The 15,870-nt window shown below is 35.2% G+C and overlaps 1 protein-coding gene across 2 annotated transcripts in view; it reads right to left on the bottom strand.

Moving 5' to 3' along the window:
- Positions 1–15,870, bottom strand: part of LOC129717947 (sodium-coupled monocarboxylate transporter 1) — a 69,201-nt gene that overhangs the window by 28,019 nt on the left and 25,312 nt on the right. The window contains exon 1 of one of the 2 annotated variants that reach the window (XM_055668250.1): positions 4,427–4,690. The exons of the other annotated variant lie outside the window; for it this stretch is intronic. The gene's annotated coding sequence lies outside the window, so the exon portion shown is untranslated. Of the gene's footprint in view, positions 1–4,426; positions 4,691–15,870 lie in introns of those variants that run through there. 2 annotated transcript variants of the gene reach the window in all.

The following is a 15,870-nucleotide window of genomic DNA, read 5'->3' as shown; positions in this document are numbered from 1 at the left end:
TATTAAATTTCATTGTAATCGGATTTTTAATTAGGAGGTTATGTATCAAAATGTAAAAATCATGAAACATCATTATCTCGAAAACTACACAACCGATTTGGACAAAATTGGTTTCAAATGAACGGACTACCTGAAAAACCTTTAACTTTTGAATTTCATCAAGATTGAACTTGTGGTTCAAAAGTTATGTAAAGAAACGTGTTTTGAAGACTGTTTAATCTCACTCATGTTTCTCAGAGATGGCTGAACCGATTTTCATGGAATCAGTGTCAAATGGAAGGTATAGTTGCCCCATAAGACCCTATTGATTTGTTTTGCAATCGGACTATTACTTTGCCTGTTATGATTAAAAATGTGAAATCCAGCTATGAAAAGGAACATATTCCGGAGACTACTTCGACTCACTCACTTTTCTCAGAGATGGCTGACCCGATTTCCACAATATTAGTGTTAAATTCAAAGTCTAGCTGCCTCATAATACCCTATTGAATTTTACTGTAATCGGACTGTAACTTCGTTTGTAATGTACCGAAATGTGAAAATCACGAAACATCATTATCTCAGAAACTACATAACCGATTTGATTAATATTATTATCAGATGAGCGGGCTAGTTAAGGGTTAACTGATGAATTATGATTGAACACGTGGTTTCAAAGTTTGGCTGCCCTACACGTTCCCATCTCATTTGATTATAATCGAACTTAAGTAACCGTTATGTGTTAAATTGTTAATAAAACAACGAAAGTCTATTATCTCAAAGATTACATGACTTATTTGAACATAACTAGTGTCACACGAACGAGTCATTTCTTAAACTTACAAATAACAAACTTCATGATAATTTGATATGTGGCTCAGAAGTTATGGAAAGAAAAGAAATTCAAAGACTATTTAAAACTATACCTGCTTTGATCGATATATGTGGCCTAAATATAATTTAAATGTGGTATCGTACTATTTGAACGTTCCAAATTCATTGATTCCTTGCGATGGGTTTAAAGTCTGCAAATGCACGACGAATCGGCCATAGGATATGATCAAAGTCAAATAAAAAATCGTTCAAAATGATTGGTTTTATCGAAATGACAACATCTTCGACTTTTGGCTACTGTACATCGCCTCAATTCTGAATATATTCATATTGGGTGGTATTCGGTCATTTTCAGCAGATTTTCTGGCATCAATCTAACACCGGAAATACCCATATTGGGAGGTATTTAGTTATTTTGGTTGTTTTCCAGAAACTAAAAGTGGTCGTTTTTAAAATCAAAATGGTTTCCAGGGTCAATGTTTGGTTTCTATGCATCATCTCGATTACGGAAATATCCATATTGAATATTATTCGGTCATTTTCGACTGTTTCCTAGAAGTTGCCATTTAGCAATTCAAAATGGTGCCTGAGGTCAATTGTTAGCTCATTGCATCATTATGGTTCCAGAGATACTCATATTGGATGGTATTTGGTTATTTTAGGCTGTTTTTCATAAACCGGAAGTCGCCATTTTGGATTTCAAAATGGTATTTAAGATAATTTCTGGCCTCTGAGCGTCATTCTGGTTGAAGAAAGTTTTAGGCTGTTTCCCAGGAGCTGAAAGTCGCCAACCTAGAATCCAAAATGGGGTTTGTGGTCGATTTCAGCTGCTGTGTATCATTCTAGATCCAGAGATATTCATGTTAGACGGAAATCGGCCATTTTTGTTTGTTTTCCAGAAACCAGAAGTTGCCATCCTACATTTCATAATGGTGTCTGAGGTCAATTTTTGGCTTCTTGCAACATTCTGGCTCCAGAGATACTCATATTGGGTGTTATTTGGTCACTTTGGGCTGTTTTTCAGAAACCGAAAGTCATCATTTTGGACTTTAAAATTGCCTGTGAAATCAATTTCTGTCATCTGGGCGTAATTCTGGTTCCGAAAACATTCATATTGAATGGTATTTAGTCGTTTCCGGCTGTTTGCCAGACACCGGAAGTCACCATCTAGAAATTCAAGATTGTGTCTGTAATCAATTTTTAGCTTCTGTGCATCTTTCTTTTCGTTACAATTCGTAATGTTGTCTGAAGGCGATTTGTGGCTCCAGTGCATCATTACGGTTCCGGAAATACCCATATTGGGTGGTATTTGGTCGTTTGCCGCTGTTTTTCCGAAACCGGAAGTCGCCATTTTGGATTTCATAATGGCATTTGAAGACAATTTCGATCGATTTTAGCTCCTGTGCAGCATTCTAGATCCGGATATTATTATATTTGGTGGAAATCGGCCATTTCTGGCTGTTTTCCAGAAACCAGAATTTGCCATCTTGCAATCCAAAATGTTGCCTGAGGTCGATTATGGAACAAATTTGTTACCACTAAAAACATTACCCTGCCAAATATGGAGATGTGCAGAAATTTGTGTATCATATGTATGAAACCCCTCCCTTCCAGAAGAGGGAGGGGTGTCGAACCTTCATGGACATATTTTTAACCACTAAAAACATTTACCTGCCAAATTTGGTTCCATTTAGTTGATTAGTTCTCGAGATGTGCAGAAATTTGTGTTTCATTTGTATGGAACCCCTTCCTTCCAGAAAAGGGAGGGGTCTCGAACTATCATAGGAACCTTTATCGGCACCAAACACCCCTACATACAAATTTTCACGTCGATCGGCTCGGTAGTTTTCGAGCCTATATGGATCAGACAGACAGACAAACAGACCGGACTGCATATTTACATGTATAGATTATAACATCAATATTTTGGAACCTAAAGAGTGAATATAGATTTATTGGATTGAAGCGTTCATGTAAATCTATTTAAGCAAATAAAAGTTTGAATGAGAAAGGCTGGGTCTGACCGCTAGGTGGATTAATTTAGGTTTTTTCTTTTATTTTAAGCCAGCAAAGCAGTAGCTGGGCAGGCAACTCATTCGATCGCAGCATTTGGCAGCAAATGGACCAGTCCGCTGGCTAGCACAGCATTGCTGAACATGTCCGGAGCCATTTGGTCGCTAATAATATCTGTGCGTGTGCCGGTATAAAGCGTATGTTTATGACCGTTATGTCTAGTTTGCTTGCATGTGCAGAGAGTGCGGAGAGCAATAAGAGAACTGTAATCATCTCGTGTCATCAGTAAAGCTAGGAACGAAAGTTTTTCTGATTCGAATAAGTATGGAGTGGAGGCGCTGATAAAAGAATTTTCATATCGCTTCAACGTTTCAGCATTTAGTAAAGAACTGTAGGATAAAATTGCAAGAAATACTAGCGTTACAATTCCGTCTAATATCTGTTTTGATGGAATAAAAAAATACCGACGTGCGATCGCGTCTTGAAAAATACCCCTATTATTTTAAGAAACATGAAAACAAATTAAAATTATTGCTTGTAACTACCGGTGTATAAGATCAAACAATAAAATCATTTTCCGTTCGATCCGTAGATATTAACCAAACTTTATCTCTATCTATTAACAATACCGGTGAGAAAAATACTACACTTTGAGTAGGAAACTAATAACTTTCAAGGCTGTTTAGTCACTGTAAAGCAACATCCTCGATTTTCAAATGAATTTCTTTTTGAGCGTCTTAGTAAAATGGAATTACTCCTGCGGTATTAAATGGAACATCTCAATATTAGTAATTTGTTATTAATTGATTCGAATTTTACAAACGCAGTCAGATTGGAAAATAATAACTACCTTTCTGAAAACCTTTGCAACTTTTATCATCGAGTAGAAAATTTGAAGCATTTTGCACTTAACTATGGTGGCATTTTTAGGTTAAATTGAGCATGTTGACCGGATCTATGCGAGATTAAGCAGTCAATAACATGAATCAGCTTAGGTATCATTTGTTCAAATAATAATTAAGGATATAATTCCACCTTGTACACTTCCACCGCGCAACAAAGAGTCATTGTTATCACATTAAACTCGGTCATTATGGTGCTTCTTTGGTTTTACGCTTGTGAAAAGCTTGTTTTAAGATGAGAAAAAGCAAAACGAAATATTTTTCGTCTCCTTATATCAGTTATATTGACTGTATACAGAAACCGTTAACCTTAGAGAGATAGTCTGCGTCAATGTGATTATTATGAGCAATTTATAATAAATATGAGTCTAACACACCAAAAGATTTATTATCATTCGTAAAAGTTTGACTATATTGCAAGATATGTGAACTGCTTTTTATCGTCAAAAGATTTCTTCTGATTCGGGACGAAACTATTTATCATCTCTCGTGAAATAATTCAGTAGAATAGAAATATTTCCGGAAATGTTTCAGCATCGATTAGCTTTGGGTAATCGATTCTTCTATTATTTCTTAGCACACTTTACTTGTTCCATTTTTTGAATTACATTGATTGATTTCACAGAATATCTTCATGTTTAAAAAACTAAAAATGTACAATAAATAAAGCTGAGTCACTCTTTCCTGTTTATACGCACCTTGGCTTAAAATTATTTTTCTCCCGAAAACAAGAAACTCAAAGAAGGCACTACACAATAAGTTCTTCTTCAACGTTCGTCTACTTCACAAAGCACTTGATCAAACACCTCTGCATCAAATAACAAACTTTCCCAGACACCTGATCAAACCGAGCAACACCTCTCGTGATTCGCGCACGCAAGTGTAGGGACCACCGTCGTTCGCCGCTAGCCGATGCAGAATGGATTCGAAACGGTTCCAGCCAAGGACCCAACCTCGACTCTTTTCGTCAATTGAAACCTCGTCCCAGCCCAGCAGAACCAGTCTTTTATATATAATCAGTCGCGTCCCGCACGCGAACCAAGCGAGCCTCCCGTTCGAGCCGCAACTTGCGGTAAACAAATGCTGGGCGATGTATTCACATATACATACATACGTAGTGCCTAGCTGAGGTAGCAAGAATGAGCCCTAGCCCGGTAGGTATACATCAAGTCCGATCAACCCCTTGAGCGAGCCCGCGGATTGGTTGGGGGCACGCGAGATTTGCCTCTTGTCTGGCGCTTATCAGCAGGAGGTACATTTATCTGATTGGCGATTACTGCAAGAGTTCCTCTCCTCACGCTAGGAGAGTGAAAGAATTCGAGAGCTAGCTTGAAAACGGAGAATCAATTTTAACAATGATTTTTAGGAATCTGAAGAAAATCTGAGAAACTTTGTTAAACCGTACTTTTTCCCAAAGTGTGAATTAGAAGTTAGGGAGTTTATTTCCATATTTTTATGTTGTTGATGACTTAATATGTTCTGTTTGTTACCTCTTAGCATTGATAAGAAAGTATATGGACTGGTAAGAAAATTTTGAAAATAAAAAAAAACTTTTAAAAAGTACAAAAATAATATTTATTCTCTAATATCTTCAAAAGGTACGATGAAAAATTTAGGAATGTTGCAATCGTGAACAGGCGGTTGCAGGGTGAGAAACCGAGATTTTAGTTATTGAGAGCCGAAAGGCAAATTCCCATTTACGGATGATTCGATACACATCACAATCGATTGATTGGTTCTAGTAATTATTACCATTTGCGAGTATTTTTTTTTAGTTTTACTGTTTTGTTTCGAATTCAATGATGGATTAGAAAAAAAAAGTTTTCTATTAGAGTTAGCTGAGCGATGTTTTCAATTGTTTGGTAATTGAATCAATTAAGAATAAACATGCTGTCTAGTCTAATAACATCTGCTGAGCAACAACTTGTTAGTTTTACCGAGCATTAGCCAAATTCTGACGTTAATCAAACGAACAAAACACGAAACTGTTCGTTCGCGACTTGTTGTTGTTTTGTTGAAAACTCTAGAAAAAAAAAGTGCGGCAATCGAGGAAAACAACATTGTAATCACCGAGTTTTTTTGTCAGATTCAATCATTTTTGACTGAACCTTCAACTATTATTTTTTCGAACTGAATTTCTATTTTTAACAACGGCTTTTTCCCGTTAACACGCAAGTTCATTAAGCAGACAGTATGTGAGTAGAGGAAGAACGAAAAATAAGCGAACTGGAAATATGATACAGATTTGGAAAAATATACCGCATCCCGTCGGGATGCGGTATATTTTTCCAAATCTGTATCATATTTCCAGTTCGATTATTTTTCGTTCTTCCTCTACTCACATACTGTCTGCTTAATGAACTTCAACTATTAGTTCGGTAATTGTTTTGTTTGTTAATTTTCTATGAAACCTTAACCTTGACTTATAAGTGCTTTTTGAGGTTGTGTAAATTACTCTTCATAACTCTTCAGCTCTTTTTCGAAAATAAACAAACAAATTCTGAAATGTAATACTGTATATTGGAACAATGCTTACCCTTTCTAGGTTATCTTAGTTATCGAATCACGTGTTATTTGTTTTTGAATAATGTCTTCAAACTATATAATAAACTAACATCGCTAATCAATTCAACTAATTTTAGGAAAATTATCAAACTTTTTTATTAATTTGGAAGTGACCGGATGAACCTGTTATTAGTATTCCATTGAAACTTATTTTGGGGTGAAGATGTCGCTGATAATCTAGTTCAAGTAGACTTCAGTAGTCCATATTCAGCATAATCGGTAATTGAAGCCTAAAAAAGCTTGTTTGGAACTATGAATCAGGTCATAAAGTAAATGTCTCCTTCTGACATCCGTTCACTCACACATATGTGCAGTAACGTAAATACATTATCTCCGGTTTATGATGTTTACCACAGGAACTGCAACTACACTGACGTTTCATATTTAATGGTTCTACTGATTTGACAAATATTAATAAGAACCCGAGACTATCAGAGGACCGGCAACTTTATACGTTCGATAGCAACAAATATTTACACTACACTAGTGCGTGTATTATTCAGAAACTGTTGCCCGTCTGACAGCTTTCGGTTACCAAGGTTGTACGTGAGAGAACAGAAACGACGATATGCTGTTTTATTCACTCACACGCTAGCGTGTTGAAAACAAAACAATAACATGCCGGTTCCACAGCCCCTTAAAAAGTGTTAAAATTTAATAAACAGATACTCTTGTAATTCAGCAACCGATTGACATAATTGAAAGATTTCAAATGAATGATCTGGTTGAATGTCTCCATTGTGGATCTTTCTTTTTTATGCGCGATGACAAATGAGTATTTGGTCTCTGGCACCGATACGCATCTTAACTCTTTTTTGCCGTTTTATTTGCCACAGGTTTGATATCAAACGTGAATATCTTCAACGTTTGTTTCTTTTTTTTTTCAGGTACAACATGTAAAACATACATGACACTGCACAACCGGGAACGTAAATCTGCAGAATTCCCTCTTATACGCAATAACATACTTGTTTTTAAACACAATATGGGATGTGTGTTTATGAGACAAGATGGTTTTTGCAGTAGAAAAATTATCTTTTTTACTGACTGGCTCAGGTAAGTGGTTAGCCATCCACGGGGCGTTGGCCAACTTTGAGTTGGACCACGCCCTGAAACCGGTCGGTAAGTAAGTTATTTTTACTACTTTAAGAACGATAAGTTCTGTGTCTTCTTTCATAAATATCCGTTAGTGTTTAAGTTGGCACCAAAACAAAGTTAAATGTGGAATACAATTTGATGAGTTAAATAGAATTGGTACCCTAGAATGGAGCTTCTTCAGACGAGTTCTAATGAGACAGTATGTGAAGTAGGGAAAGCGAAAAATTAGCGAACTGGAAATATGATACAGATTTGGAAAAATATACCGCGTCCCGTCGGCATATTCTGTTGACTTTAATCGGGCCAATAGCAACTTTAACAGTTCAAGCCATCTAAATTAAACTTTTTTTCGTCGGAAAACACAACATTTCGACATTCTAGTTTCCATTTCATGTATTTCCGGGCGAAATAGAGACGGTTCTGCTTATGGGTGGCGATCAGTTTCGGCTTCCCTTGCAGTTTCTTCCATTTGATGTTTGGGTTGGTGACTCGTTCAAGATGCGCGCAATATGTCTTTTCATTACTGAAACACCAAATTCTGACGCAAAGTAACTGTAGTGTTCCCTTTGTAGGTCGTTTTATCCCATATTTCAGACCCTTTTTTAAGAAATTCCGTACAACTTTCTCAGATCGACCAATTTTTGCTGCGATTGAGTGATTTCAGAGCTTTTCTTCTTTCAAACCTTTCGCCAGAATAAACGTGAATTATTAATCTGAATTATTTCTTACGTTGTACTATTGTACCTTGTAAATTGAACACTCCGTATAATTTTTCAAAAAAAAAAACGCAGATGAAGTCTCCTAGATTATACGAAAACCTTAGTTTTACGCCTTTTTCGTTTACATCCACTGATGCCGTCTTGTGCGTATGTGACAGGCGTCCCTCCAATAAAAGTGACTGAAATGTACTACCACTACAACAAATAACAAAAACAATATCGCACGCTAGCCTGGGGGCTAATGCGGTCTCGATCAACTAGATTAGTTGAGAGAATTCGTTATCGATATTGTTTTCGGCACATTTTGCATGTTGTGGGATAAGTACAACGATACACCGTGCCCCAGTGCTGAGTCGAGAAAATTTCCAGCTCGAAAAGTTCCTCGGCCTGATCGGGAATCGAACCCGATATCACAACCGTGTGGAAGAGCTAGCCGACCGACATCGCTAACCACAGAACCACGGGGACCACTACAACAAATAAGTATCCTGATAAAAGAATATTTCTAATTGTTTTGTTAGTGCTCCAAGGTTTTTTATCGAGCGTAGCTTAACTAAGGTCTATCATTGTATTTGTATATAATTCTCTAGACATAATAACTATCCTATTGTGGTCGACTTTCAAATGATTTCAAGTGATTTCTAGTCCTATGGCAATATAAATGATAAAATGTTTCATTTTGTTGGTTTCTCATACCCCATAAGAAAATATTTCATAAAATTCCAAAAATGCGCACAAAACGCGATCACAAAAATTTACCAAATTCATTTACCAAAAATATCGAAAGGGCTTAAGTTCATACTTTCCCGATTTCCAATGAGTGTGAAAAATTGTCTTCACCATCCTTCTTAATATCTTACACTTTATTTTCCAGTCTCTAGGCGTACCTTCGCTCACAAAAATGCGGATATTCAAGCAATTTTAGTTTTCCAGAAACTGAAAGTTACATGGCAGCCTAACAGACGTAACAGTGGAACCTAGCTCCTTCGCCACAAAAAAAACGATCATTTCAAATTTCCAATCGAACTGAAGTCATCGGACGATAACCTCGTCTGGGGCGCTGTCATGCAATCTCATACATATTTTGTGGTTCCCAATTTGACACTTGCACGTATGCTAGCGTGGATGGGGCTGATGTTACTAACATAAAGTACAGGTATTATCCGAATGATGATTATATTGAAAATTTGTTCGAAGTGTTATGTCTTTTAGTTTGTGGTTTTATCTTGGCGTCAGACACAAATTTGCTGATTAAAATGTGTCACTCAGTTCTGTAAATAATAATTTTGAAAAGTATTCGAGAAAATATCAGCTCATCACAGCATTTCCAAGAGTGTGAGTCACCATCTTCAATTATAAAATGGCATCAAACACTGACTGGCTTCAATACCTACAAATGTTGGTAACAATCTGGGCATTTTGCACAATTTTACTCAGCTTTCATCGAATTTTTACCCTTAATCACCCCTATATGTATCAATAAGTTCAAAGTTACTCAAACTCTTCCCCTTTTTTGCGTTTGTGTACGACGCCGTTCCAGAGAGCGAAAGTCGCCATCTTGAAATCAAAAGTGACGTCAAACGTTTTATTTGCTCTCTGCATGTAATGGCGATTACTTATATATTATACTTATAATGAAAAATACACGCAGAATTTGTTCTCATCGTTTCAAGAGTAAAATTTTCCTTCTTGAAACAAATTTGTTACTTGAAAATGTGACGCATTTGCATTTACATGGCATTTACATAATTTTGGGGCGCTGAACACGAATTTGGCATCCATTTTTTGTTTTGGGTCGTCCATAAAGCACGAAATCCAAATTTTAATATTTTTTGGCTCTTTTTTTTCTGTATTATAGAATTATATGATCTTTGACCACAAGTAGTGCCACCGGGCGTCCTCCCCATTGAAAAAAATACGTAATTTATGGACGACCCCTCGAGCTGAACAAATATTGCCTAAATATATACATTTTTTTGAATAAACTAAAACAACATAATTAATACAAACTAATTACAAATTGAAAAAATCATCATCAGCATCATCACTTCCGCTGTGATCGCTTAAATCTCGTGTTGAATTGTTCCCAGAAAATTTGAAGTTCATTATACTTATCAGCAGGAAAAATGTCTTTCGCTGCAATTTTCATTTCTTCTAGTTATTTTCGTTGTTTCATTGTTCTATATATATATATATATATATATATATATATATATATATATATATATATATATATATATATATATATATATATATATATATATATATATATATATATATATATATATATATATATATATATATATATATATATATATATATATATATAATATATATAATATATATATATATATATATATATATATATATATATATATATATATATATATATATATATATATATATATATAATATATATAATATATATATATATATATATATATATATATATATATATATATATATATATATATATATATATATATATATATATATATATATATATATATATATATATATATATGTTATCTTCCTAATTCGGTTTCTGTGGTTGAAAGAGGACATTTAAATACATGTATAACACCATGAATTGACAACTTACTAGACACTGAATTAGGTGGTGCAGCTGAAGTTGAAGGCTCCATAATAAAATTCAACATCCCAAAAATGTTTGTGTGTTGCCAAAATACAGCAAAGCTCTTCACTAGAGGATGTACCTGCCGCTGACGCTGATACAAAATTTATTGCTATTGGTCTCCGCTGCCGCTACTGCTGCTACCCGCCGCTACTTAGTTAGGACCTTTCTAGTAGCCATACACTAGTAAGCTGATTGGTTTGAGCAGAGACAGCCTCTTAGATAGCCCAAAGAATGCATTCCCGGTTTAATAGGTATATAATTCTGTCGACCGTGCTAGGAAAAGCAAACATTAAGCGACCAACTAGAGGTCGAAATGTGCCTTCCAACAAGGCTTGGAAAACTGCGAGACTTACAAGCATTTGAAAAGAGATAAATTTCGTCCCCTTTTCCATTTTTAGATTTACACTGAATTCTTTTTTTACGCGATTGTCTTTAACAGAATTTTATTTTACACGTTTTTTTTACACGTGGCGGATAATTTGATCAAAACGACGTGATCTTTTTTTACACGAATTGGTGAAAATTACGTAATTTTTTTTACAGGATCCTTTTTTTGCGAGGACGCATCAATCGCGTAAAAAAAAAGAATCCAGTGCACGTTTTACACCCCTGCACAGTGGGGAATCGCTGGCCATGAGCCAAAAAATTTTTTTTTCGTTAGCTGTTTTATAATATTTTTCCTTTATTGCTATAACATTCAAGTGTCTAAATCCAAAATTTGGGCGCAATATCATGAAATTTGAATTTTTTATGACTTTTCAGAGCTTGGCGAACTGACGTTTTTTGTCTTTTTTTGGAAAAAAGTACATTACTTTGAAACGCTCTGTAGCTTCAATGATAACTTGGATTTTTTTGACGTCAAAGAAAAAGTTGTTGTAAATATTGTGCAAAACAAACCCTTTTCATTAGATATTGTAAAATTTGGTCATAATAGGCCTGACACTAGAAAAAATGAAAAAAACGTGATTTTTAGTAGAAAAGTAGCTTAGAAGTTTAGTTGCCGCAGTTTGCCACGGTTGTGACTACATTCAAAATTTAGGTAAAAACGTAAGCTTTTAAATGCATACTGTCCGCTGCTGCGCAAAACTGCGCAAATTGTCACTTTAGTGAAAAAAGCGATAGCAGTTTTTTTAATTTTTTTTTTTTGAGGTTGAAATGTCATCCGAATTAATTTTAATCTTAACCATGATACCCCATTAATAGGAATTTATGATATCGAACTCAATCCGTAAGAACAAAATAAAAATTTAGGCAAAAATTACAAAATTTATCAATTAAGAGTTATTAAACAAGTGTTAAATGAGAAAATAGTAAACAATGAAATTTTAATAATGTCAAACTTTATCACTTTCTGCAAATTTAAAACATTATTAAAAACATTCAGTCCTTTTCAATTTATGATCATGAAATTCGCTAAACTGATTGAAGTGATAAATACTAGCAGCAAATTTATACCATCGAACTCCGGCTAACAATAGCCCGTTTGAAGATTGCTTTTGCAACGCACTCGTTTGCATACAAAAGTAAAGCACACATTTTGCTTTATGAGAAAAAAAAACAATAAAAAATCGTCGCCCTCCGCATCTTTTCGTATTCATTTAGAACGTTGTGTCATTCCAGTGTCTTGGTTTTCAAATTCATAAATTCGTTGAATTTTATTATGGAGCCTTCAACTTCAGCTGCACCACCTAATTCAGTGTCTAGTAAGTTGTCAATTCATGGTGTTATACATGTATTTAAATGTCCTCTTTCAACCACAGAAACCGAATTAGGAAGATAACATATATATATATATATATATATATATATATATATATATATATATATATATATATATATATATATATATATATGTTATCTTCCTAATTCGGTTTCTGTGGTTGAAAGAGGACATTTAAATACATGTATAACACCATGAATTGACAACTTACTAGACACTGAATTAGGTGGTGCAGCTGAAGTTGAAGGCTCCATAATAAAATTCAACGAATTTATGAATTTGAAAACCAAGACACTGGAATGACACAACGTTCTAAATGAATACGAAAAGATGCGGAGGGCGACGATTTTTTATTGTTTTTTTTTCTCATAAAGCAAAATGTGTGCTTTACTTTTGTATGCAAACGAGTGCGTTGCAAAAGCAATCTTCAAACGGGCTATTGTTAGCCGGAGTTCGATGGTATAAATTTGCTGCTAGTATTTATCACTTCAATCAGTTTAGCGAATTTCATGATCATAAATTGAAAAGGACTGAATGTTTTTAATAATGTTTTAAATTTGCAGAAAGTGATAAAGTTTGACATTATTAAAATTTCATTGTTTACTATTTTCTCATTTAACACTTGTTTAATAACTCTTAATTGATAAATTTTGTAATTTTTGCCTAAATTTTTATTTTGTTCTTACGGATTGAGTTCGATATCATAAATTCCTATTAATGGGGTATCATGGTTAAGATTAAAATTAATTCGGATGACATTTCAACCTCAAAAAAAAAAATTAAAAAAACTGCTATCGCTTTTTTCACTAAAGTGACAATTTGCGCAGTTTTGCGCAGCAGCGGACAGTATGCATTTAAAAGCTTACGTTTTTACCTAAATTTTGAATGTAGTCACAACCGTGGCAAACTGCGGCAACTAAACTTCTAAGCTACTTTTCTACTAAAAATCACGTTTTTTTCATTTTTTCTAGTGTCAGGCCTATTATGACCAAATTTTACAATATCTAATGAAAAGGGTTTGTTTTGCACAATATTTACAACAACTTTTTCTTTGACGTCAAAAAAATCCAAGTTATCATTGAAGCTACAGAGCGTTTCAAAGTAATGTACTTTTTTTCAAAAAAAGACAAAAAACGTCAGTTCGCCAAGCTCTGAAAAGTCATAAAAAATTCAAATTTCATGATATTGCCCCCAAATTTTGGATTTAGACACTTGAATGTTATAGCAATAAAGGAAAAATATTATAAAACAGCTAACGAAAAAAAAATTTTTTGGCTCATGGCCAGCGATTCCCCACTGTGCAGGGGTGTAAAACGTGCACTGGATTCTTTTTTTTTACGCGATTGATGCGTCCTCGCAAAAAAAGGATCCTGTAAAAAAAATTACGTAATTTTCACCAATTCGTGTAAAAAAAGATCACGTCGTTTTGATCAAATTATCCGCCACGTGTAAAAAAAACGTGTAAAATAAAATTCTGTTAAAGACAATCGCGTAAAAAAAAAATTTAGTGTAAATCTAAAAATGGAAAAGGGGACGAAATTTATCTCTTTTCAAATGCTTGTAAGTCTCGCAGTTTTCCAAGCCTTGTTGGAAGGCACATTTCAACCTCTAGTTGGTCGCTTAATGTTTGCTTTTCCTAGCACGGTCGACAGAATTATATACCTATTAAACCGGGAATGCATTCTTTGGGCTATCTAAGAGGCTGTCTCTGCTCAAACCAATCAGCTTACTAGTGTATGGCTACTAGAAAGGTCCTAACTAAGTAGCGGCGGGTAGCAGCAGTAGCGGCAGCGGAGACCAATAGCAATAAATTTTGTATCAGCGTCAGCGGCAGGTACATCCTCTAGTGAAGAGCTTTGCTGTATTTTGGCAACACACAAACATTTTTGGGATGTTAGCAGACAAAACCTGTCTTTCATTAAATTTTTAGCTTCCCACTGTGTTATTACCACTGTCGGGGATAGCACAAATATCTGATCAGCATCATATCCGATATTAAATTGGGCTTGAGCTTGAGATCATTTCGTAGTTGGTTCTCCGTGATCAATCTGAGCTAGTGAAGTTGTGCAATGAAACACGTATATGGCTACTTGCAATTAATTTGCCATCTTCAGTGTACAACAATTCAGTAACTACCGCTTTGTATACAACGTATACAACGATAGCGATCCGGCCACGTCCTTACGATCGTTAGGGTGAGTATGGTTGTTGTAAGGAAGAAAGTGTAACAGTCGTTGCTGTCGGAGACCTCTGCATCTCCATGAATGCGAAGGAAAACAAAGATATATGTTACTATGGTAAATGTTCTAATCGAACAATGTTGCGCGCGAAGTTAACTCATTACGAAGGCGAACGATGAATTATTTTTTTTACTCAACCATCGCAAATCTAGGTGAGCGGCACGCGCGAAGACCAGTCGCCACTAGGAGCATCTATGTGCTTGAATATTTGTCTATTACCAAAAGCGCAATATTCCTCAAGAAACTCACTCTAGCGAACGCGGTTCTTTAATACTACACGCAAAACTTTTCCTTATTACCTTAGAAGCAATAGCGCAAAATTGCTTCTTAGGTAACAAACCTATTACTAAAAAGGCAATAAAATTCTTCCCCAGTCAAGTAACAACACATACTGTCATATATTTAGCACGTGTTACGGGAATACGACTATCTAATAATGGTCGTTTCAACCACATGCAAGATTTTTTCTGTCAAAAACTGGTCCCTTTCCATCTCAAGTAAAAAAAAAATCACACACCGTCGCATATGTTGCACATGTTACAAGTTTCTTCAATCTCCAATTCATCCGGTGAGCGTGTATTAGTTCGTTCGTTGTATGCATCCGGAGTAGAGGAAGAATATGACAAGAGCTGCCAAGCAGCATTTTCCCCGTCATAGAGTATGCAAACGTTGATGATTTCAAAGACTTGAAATGCGTCTTTAAATGACATCACGATCTGTAAACTGCGTTAGAGAAAAACAAAAACATTCGCTTTCTTGCAAGCTATCCAAAACACATACTCATTGGTTGATGGAAACTCATTTGCACCTGTTTGAAAATACATAACTCGTGCCCACCCAGAACAATATTCGCAACTTCGGCAACTCTGTTCAGAAAGTATAACATATATTCATTTCTTGTAAACACTGGGGGACGAAACGAAAGTGTTTCTAATTAGACATTTGAGGTTGACGGGTGAGATTCTCATTATGTGTGAATGAAGGGAGCAAAAATGAATCTGATCGTTGCATCAATACAAATGCAGCGAGTGAAGTCTTGCTAACACATGCACAGCGGTGCTTGGTTGTATGTTCTCCTGCAGAAACATATACAAGCGTGTGCCCGTCATAATTTTTGTTACTTTTCGGTTATTACTATTTGTGTATAATGCGCAGTCATAAG

Source organism: Wyeomyia smithii, chromosome 1, assembly GCF_029784165.1.
Source record: "Wyeomyia smithii strain HCP4-BCI-WySm-NY-G18 chromosome 1, ASM2978416v1, whole genome shotgun sequence".
Lineage (NCBI taxonomy): Eukaryota > Metazoa > Arthropoda > Insecta > Diptera > Culicidae > Wyeomyia > Wyeomyia smithii.
The sequence above is the reverse complement of the archived record's forward strand: the minus strand, read 5'-3'. Positions and strand labels throughout refer to the sequence as shown.